The following is a 6,842-nucleotide window of genomic DNA, read 5'->3' as shown; positions in this document are numbered from 1 at the left end:
AACAGAAGTCACTGAACAGAGAGTTAAAACAGAAGGCGTCCAGCACAGGATCTGTGACTGAGTCCTGCTCTGTAGCCTCTTCCATCACCCTGATGCCAGCTTTATCCTCAGCCAAGGAACGCGACAGCAGAGTGACCGATCCACAGTTGCCCTAGACCTGAGTCACGCCAACCAACCTATTCCTTTACCGCCAGTGGGCCTGCCTGACCAAAATGGGCTTGGAAACCCCTGCCCTGCCTTTTAGAGTCTGGACAGAGTCTGCAGTTTGAACCCCCAACTCTCAACCTGAGGGCAAAGGGTTGAAAATGAACGTGGGCATGCTGCTTGGTGTCCCAGAAACCTCCTACCATGGACAGCTCCCCTCCTCCCACTGCCAACCTCAGAAGAGGGTGAGAACCACAGCTGGCTGGCGGGAGGGGCATCCAGGCACCCAAGAGGGACCAGAGACCACATTCAGATGCAGCAACAGTATTGCCAGAACTGACCTGCCCTGTTCGGAATTCAACCCAAATCAGAACCACACTAGACTCCGGATAGAATTGGTCACGTCGAACCTTTTCCCATGCAGCCAAGGTCTTAAGAAACTCTGATGTTGCTCTGTCTAATACAGTGGCCACTAGCCAGAAGCAGCTACTGAATATAACTGAAATATAAGTGCATTAAAACAGCCGGTGTTCCCTGCTGAGTTGAAGCTGGGTGCGGGGCACATGCGCTATGGTCTTCAAGTACATGTTGTTCCACACGGGGGAAGACAGTGGGTGCTGCAGAGAGATCCCCGGCCTCATGGGAAGGAGGATGGTGGGCACAATGGGGACCCCCACCAGGGGACCCCGATTTAGCTGGGCATCTTTAGTGAGGAGGCAAAGAAGGGGGAGACTAAGGGCTGACTCTGAGCTGCCGGAGGGATTTCAGGGTCTCAGGAACTCCAGCGCCCACTCCACTCCCCTCATTCCCCACCCACCCCACTCCAGCCTGAGGTCTCCTTTCCAGAGGCCACAGAAAATCCTCACTTCTCCATCTCCTGAGTGTCCTCCTATTAGAGATGCTTGGTCCTTTCAGACCAGATGTTCGATTCCTCTTTGGGCTGCACTGAGCTCGCAACCGTGACTTGAGAGTTGTTCCAATACTTCCTGTTTTCTCGGCATTCCGTGGATCCCAGCAAAGCGAACACCAAGAAAGGGAGACCCCAGCAAGAGAAGGAAGGAGCATAACTCGCCGCTATCAGCAGCTTAATCCTGCTAAATGTGCGCTCTGGTCTTGGGGTACAGAAGCAGCTGGTCTTTGGGCAAAGAAGGCATCCCCCCTTCTCACAGGCCCTTCCTTCTCCTCTCCGACTGTCCACCCCATGAGCTGGAGCAGCTACGGAAAGGAATCTGCCCAAGTCCAGCTAGAAATGGAGTAATGATCAACTCAGAGTCACTTTTACGCACGAGTTTTATTTTAAGTCATTTCCCTCAAACCGGAAAGGCAGTCTTTTCCTTTCAGGCAGCCAGTGTGCTTGCTAATAAGGCCATTTCTATGGAAATGGGTTTATAATTATTAACTCTACCTGCTCCTGATCTATTCTTGATAAGCCTTTCAGACTTAGAACAGCGTTTCATGATCCTCTTGATTTAATAATTACCAACTGCCTTTGAGGAATCTGGATCGGTACTGTAGCCAGGAGACATTCATTAGACACTTTTCCCTGGGGTGGAGAAGTGAGTGTGTGTGTGTGTGTGTGTGTGTGTGTGAATGTGTGTGCACGTGTGTGTGCACGCATGTACGTGTAAGTGCGCATGTGTGTGTTGGGAGCGGACAGGCAGGAAATGGGGCTCACCTGCTTCTCCCCTCAAGTGAGAGCACACAGCATCCTCCCAAAAGGACTTGGTTCCCCAAATCCTGTTTCCTGTTTTATTGAAGCGTCTGCTTCAATCAAAGCTGAGCCTGTCTCTTGGGACCCTGGGACCCCAGAGGTAGGGCGGAGACAGCACAGTAGGGCTACAGCTCAGACATGTCAGCAAGAAGGAGAGGGAGAGATGGGGCACAGGTGTCCCACCCAGCAGCTTGTCCCCAGGAGCCACACCCAGCCATTTTCCAGCATGTAACCCATGAGGAGAAACAATTATGGCTGGGGTTTTTGTTTTTGTTTTTGGTGGGGGAGGGGGACAGGGACAGAGGAGGAGGGGGACAGGGACAGAGGAGGAGGGGGACAGGGACAGAGGAGGAGGGGGACAGGGACAGAGGAGGAGGGGGACAGGGACAGAGGAGGAGGGAGGGAGGAAGAAATGAAAGAAGTGGGGAGGGGGGTTCAAGAGCTTGAGCACCTCTTGGGGCACCTGGGGGGCTCAGTCAGTTAAGTGTCCGACTTGGGTTCAGGCCATGATCTCACAGTTCATGAGTCTGAGCCCCATGTCGGGCTCTATGCTGACCACTCAGAGCCTGGAGCTGCTTCAGATTCTGTGTCTCCCTCTCTCTCTGCTCCTCCCCTGCCCGCTCGCTCTCTCTCTCAAATAAATAAACATAAAAACTTTCTAAAATCAAAAGCTTGAACTCCTCTCCAGCAACCTATACCATTTCCATAGATTTTTACCCCCCCAATCCCCAGAAACTTCCAGATGGTTCTGAGCAGACTGAGAGGCTGAAGCTTTCCCCACATGTTTTTCTAGAAATGGAGCAAAAGAGGCTGACCTCTGTCAGGGTCTCTGTCTTAAGAGCCTTTCTCTGGTCATTCCTTTTTAACTGACCACAAAGCAAGGGACATACTGACCCGTGACCGCAATGAGCAATGCCCCAGCGTGGGACCTGCTGGTCACTCACAGCACAGGAGACTGAAGTCTGCCATCCTGCCTAGACGGTCGCTCCGTGGGGACAAGGACGCGCCCAGAAAATTGTAGGGATTCAATACGTATTTGTTTAATTCGTTGAACATACTTACAAGGCCCAGCAGGACACCCCATGAAATCCCGGGGGGGGGTGTCATTTGCTTCTGGGGCCCAAGGAGTTACCAGCCAGCTGAATCTTCAGCCATATTCCGATGTGCGCCTGGTAAGTGTATTTATGTATGCTCCTTGCTCTGAGAAGCATGTCTGTCTCACTATTACAATGTAGTTCTCTTCTTTTTTCTTTTAAGATTTTGCATTTTTTCCCAACAGCTTTAAGTTCACAGCAAAATTGAGGGGAGGGTTCGGAGAGTTCCCTTCCCCCTTACGGGCCTCCCCCACTACCAACATCCTCTCCACATGGTACATCTGTCATCACCAGTGACCCTACACGGACACGTCGCAATCACCCGAAGTCCACGACTGACATCAGGGTTCACTCTCGGGGGTCTACACTCCGTAGGTCTGGACAAACGTATAATGACACAGATCTACGTACGGTAGTGTCTAGAGTACTCTCATCATCGCACACGTCCTTGCGCTCTGCCTACCCCGCCCTCCTCCCCTCAGTCCCTGCCAGCCACTGATCTTTCACTGTCTCCATGGTTTTGCCTTTTCCAGAATGTCCTATTGTCGGAATCCTACGCTCTGCAGCCTCTTCAGATTGGCGTCTTTCATTAGTAATATGCACGTACGGCTCTTCCCAGCTCACTGCTTTTTAGTGCCCATTGTCCGGATGGCCCACAGCTTGTCTATCCGGCCCCCTACTGAAGGGCATCTCGGTGTGGACATAGGTTTTCAACTTCTTGGGGTGAAATACCAAGAAGTCTGATTGCTGGATGGTATGAACCTAAGTTTTCAAAGACCAAAACCGATTAAAACACCAGAGTCACCACGGTCCCTGATACATCTGTTTTACCCGACGACATGTATTAAGCACATATGATGTGTTGGGTACTGAGAATTCATTCATTTGTATACAAAATAGGTAAGATTCTGTCTTCCACTTTTTTAAATTTTGTTTTAACATTTATTTTTGAGAGACAGAGAGACAGAGCATGAGCAGGGGAGGGGCAGACAGAAAGGGAGACACAGAATCTGAAGCAGGTTCCAGGCTCTGAGCTGTCAGCACAGAGCCTGATGCAGGGCTCGAACCCATGAACCATGAGATCATGACCTGAGCCGAAGTTGGCAGCTTAGCCAACTGAGCCACCCAGGCGCCCCAGATCCTGTCTTCCTAATCAGGCAAATAAATAAGGTAAGTCCTCGTCATAAAAAATCTATCCTAAAAATAAAATAGAATTGAACTTTTTTTAAAAGAAAAAAGCTAAATAAGTTTTGTTCAATTAAAAAATTTAAATACAACTTAAAAATAGTCCATTTTGGGGTGCCTGGGTGGCTCAGTCAGTTAAGCATCTGACTTCAGCTCAGGTCATGATCTCACAGTTTGTGAGTTCAAGCCCTGCATCGGGTTCTGTGCTGACAACTTAAAGCCTGGAGCCTGCTTCAGATTCTGTGTCTCCCTCTCTCTCTGCCCCTCCCCCACGCGCACTCTATCTGTCTCTCAGGAATGAATAAACATTTTTTAAAAGCTTAAAAAATGTTTAAAAAATAAAAAATAAAATAGTCCATTTTTACTTCTTTAAAAAAACTTTTTTTTAACATTTATTTATTTTTAACAGAGAAAGAGTGAGTGCATGAGCGGGGGAGGGGGAGAGAGAGAGGGAGACACAGAATCCAAAGCAGGTTCCAGGCTCTGAGCTGTCAGCACAGAGCCTAATGTAGGGCTTGAACTCACAGACTGCGAGATCCTGACCTGAGTGAAGTTGGATAGTTAACCGGCTGAGCCCCCCAGGCGCCCCATTTCTACTTTAGACTAGACTACAGATCACAGCAGGGGACACATGAAAGGTGTTCAGAGCCTGCGCCATAAGAAACTAACATGAGCTGAGACCCAAAAGAATGAAGAGAAGCCAAACAGATACAGAGCAATGTTCGTCGAATAAATGAGTAAATCTATTTTGAGTTAAAAAAAAAAATCATGGGAAAGTTTATCCCAAACCATCAGCATGAACACAAGGTGCTAGATGAAAAAGAACATCCCGTCTTTGTTCAGTAAAGCCTCTTCTGACCACACTATCCATCCCCCGTCCCTACAGCTCTGACCCACTAGCCAGCTCCATGTTTTCCGCAGGTTTTGCCTTTTAACATACTAAGTGATTGATTGATTGATTGATTGATTGATTGGGGGCATGCTTGGTGGCTCAGTTGGTTAAGCATCTGACTCTTGACTTCAGCTCAAGTCATGATCTTACAGTTTGTGAGTTCAAGCCCCATATCGGGCTCTGTGCTGACAGCATGGAGCTTGCTTACAATTCTCTCTCTCCCAGCCCTGTGTCTCTGCCCCTCCCTTTCTCTCTCTCTCTCTCACACACACACACACACGCGTGCACACACACACACACACACACACACACACACACGACTGTGGGTTCTTTGCCTGCTCTGCTCATCACTGTGTCCCCAGCACTTAGAACCCTGCCTGGGACATAGTTGGTGCTCATTAAATAGATGAATGAATCAATGAATCCAAACTGCTGGAGCGAGATCTCAGAGGAATGTGTGCTTCGGGAATCCGGAGACCAGAAGTTGGAAGGAGAGAGGAACTGGCAAGTCAGGGAATGCTTCCTGGAGGAGGCTAGACTTGGGCTGATCTTTGAACAGTAGGTTACTAAGAAAGGCAACTACTCCAGCCCCACCGCTTGAGACCGCTCATCACACCCTTTCCCCTCCAGACACGCTTCCTGCTCCCCGACGCCCCACACCAGCCATCCTGAAGAGGAGAGAAATATCAGCCCCATCAACAGAGCAGAGGCTCTGCCTGCCTGCCCTGCAGTCCTACTCACCACCATCTAATGGCCAGCTCTCAGAGTCCGGGTGAATAAATCCCCTCCTTCTGCAATCCCATCAACTCCGGCCACTACCTTCTTCCTCGTGGCTGTTTTGTCAAAGGCGGCACGGCCTGGGCTCACCGTGGAAGCGATGTTTCTGGCTGACGGGGCAGCCAGTGGCTGGAAGCCCTCTAAACTTATTTAACAGCCATCTTTCGAACTCAGAACAGCCTCTCCTTGTTGGTTTGATTTGCTGGCTTCCCATCATCAAATGCCTATATAGAACTTTGAAGGAAAATTCCGAGACTATGTCAAATGGGAATAGTCCAAGACTAGAGGCTCCTTTATTGCGTTTCCAACAAACGAGGAAGGTTACATAGAAAGCCCAGGGGTTACAGTGAGGTCCACTGAGCTGCCAGTGGCCAGAGCCACACTTGATTAACTGCCCCCAATACCATGTTTTTATAAAATTTGGACTAGCTACCAGTATTTTTGAGAGACAGACAGACAGAGAGACAGACAGACCAAGAGAGCACAAGAAGGGGAGAGGCAGAAAGAGAGGGAGACAGAGAATCGTGAACAAACTCCATGCAGGGCTCGAACTCATGAACCATAAGATCATGACCAGAGCCGAAATCAACAGTCAGATGCTTGACCAACCGCACCACCCAGGTGCCCCTGCCAATATTTTTAAAAGCAGAAAATCCACACCCACCCCCATAGAAGTGGGGTTCTGGCTTCTCTGTTAAAATGGGGAGACCATGCGATACAACCCCACATTCCTATGTGGTCACAGTCAGCGGACCAACAGAATGCTGTCCCCACCAATGGACTGAAAGTCTCCAATAGGCTACTTTATTCATGCCTCGTGCCCCTTGGGTCCCTTGAGACATTTGCAATCTCTGTGAAAACACATTTCATGTTTGACCTTCGGGTAAACACCTTAAGGGCTGTGTTTCCAGCTCACAAATGAGTCTTTGTTCTCCTGGGAACACCTCTCTCTGCCCTCCTGCCTGGCTGTCCGCATGAGGTCCAGTCTACGGCCACGGCTCTGGACTCGGCGGTCAACTCTGACCTCAACGCAAGGAAG

The 6,842-nt window shown here is 49.6% G+C and overlaps 1 protein-coding gene across 2 annotated transcripts in view; it reads right to left on the bottom strand.

Moving 5' to 3' along the window:
* TMEM132B (transmembrane protein 132B) overlaps positions 1-6,842 on the bottom strand; it is a 289,917-nt gene that overhangs the window by 84,303 nt on the left and 198,772 nt on the right. The gene's annotated exons all lie outside the window — the stretch shown is intronic.

This window comes from Suricata suricatta, chromosome 14 (genome assembly GCF_006229205.1).
Source record: "Suricata suricatta isolate VVHF042 chromosome 14, meerkat_22Aug2017_6uvM2_HiC, whole genome shotgun sequence".
NCBI classification, from domain to species: domain Eukaryota; kingdom Metazoa; phylum Chordata; class Mammalia; order Carnivora; family Herpestidae; genus Suricata; species Suricata suricatta.
Note: the sequence above shows the minus strand (reverse complement) of the source record. Positions and strands in the feature narration are given on the sequence as shown.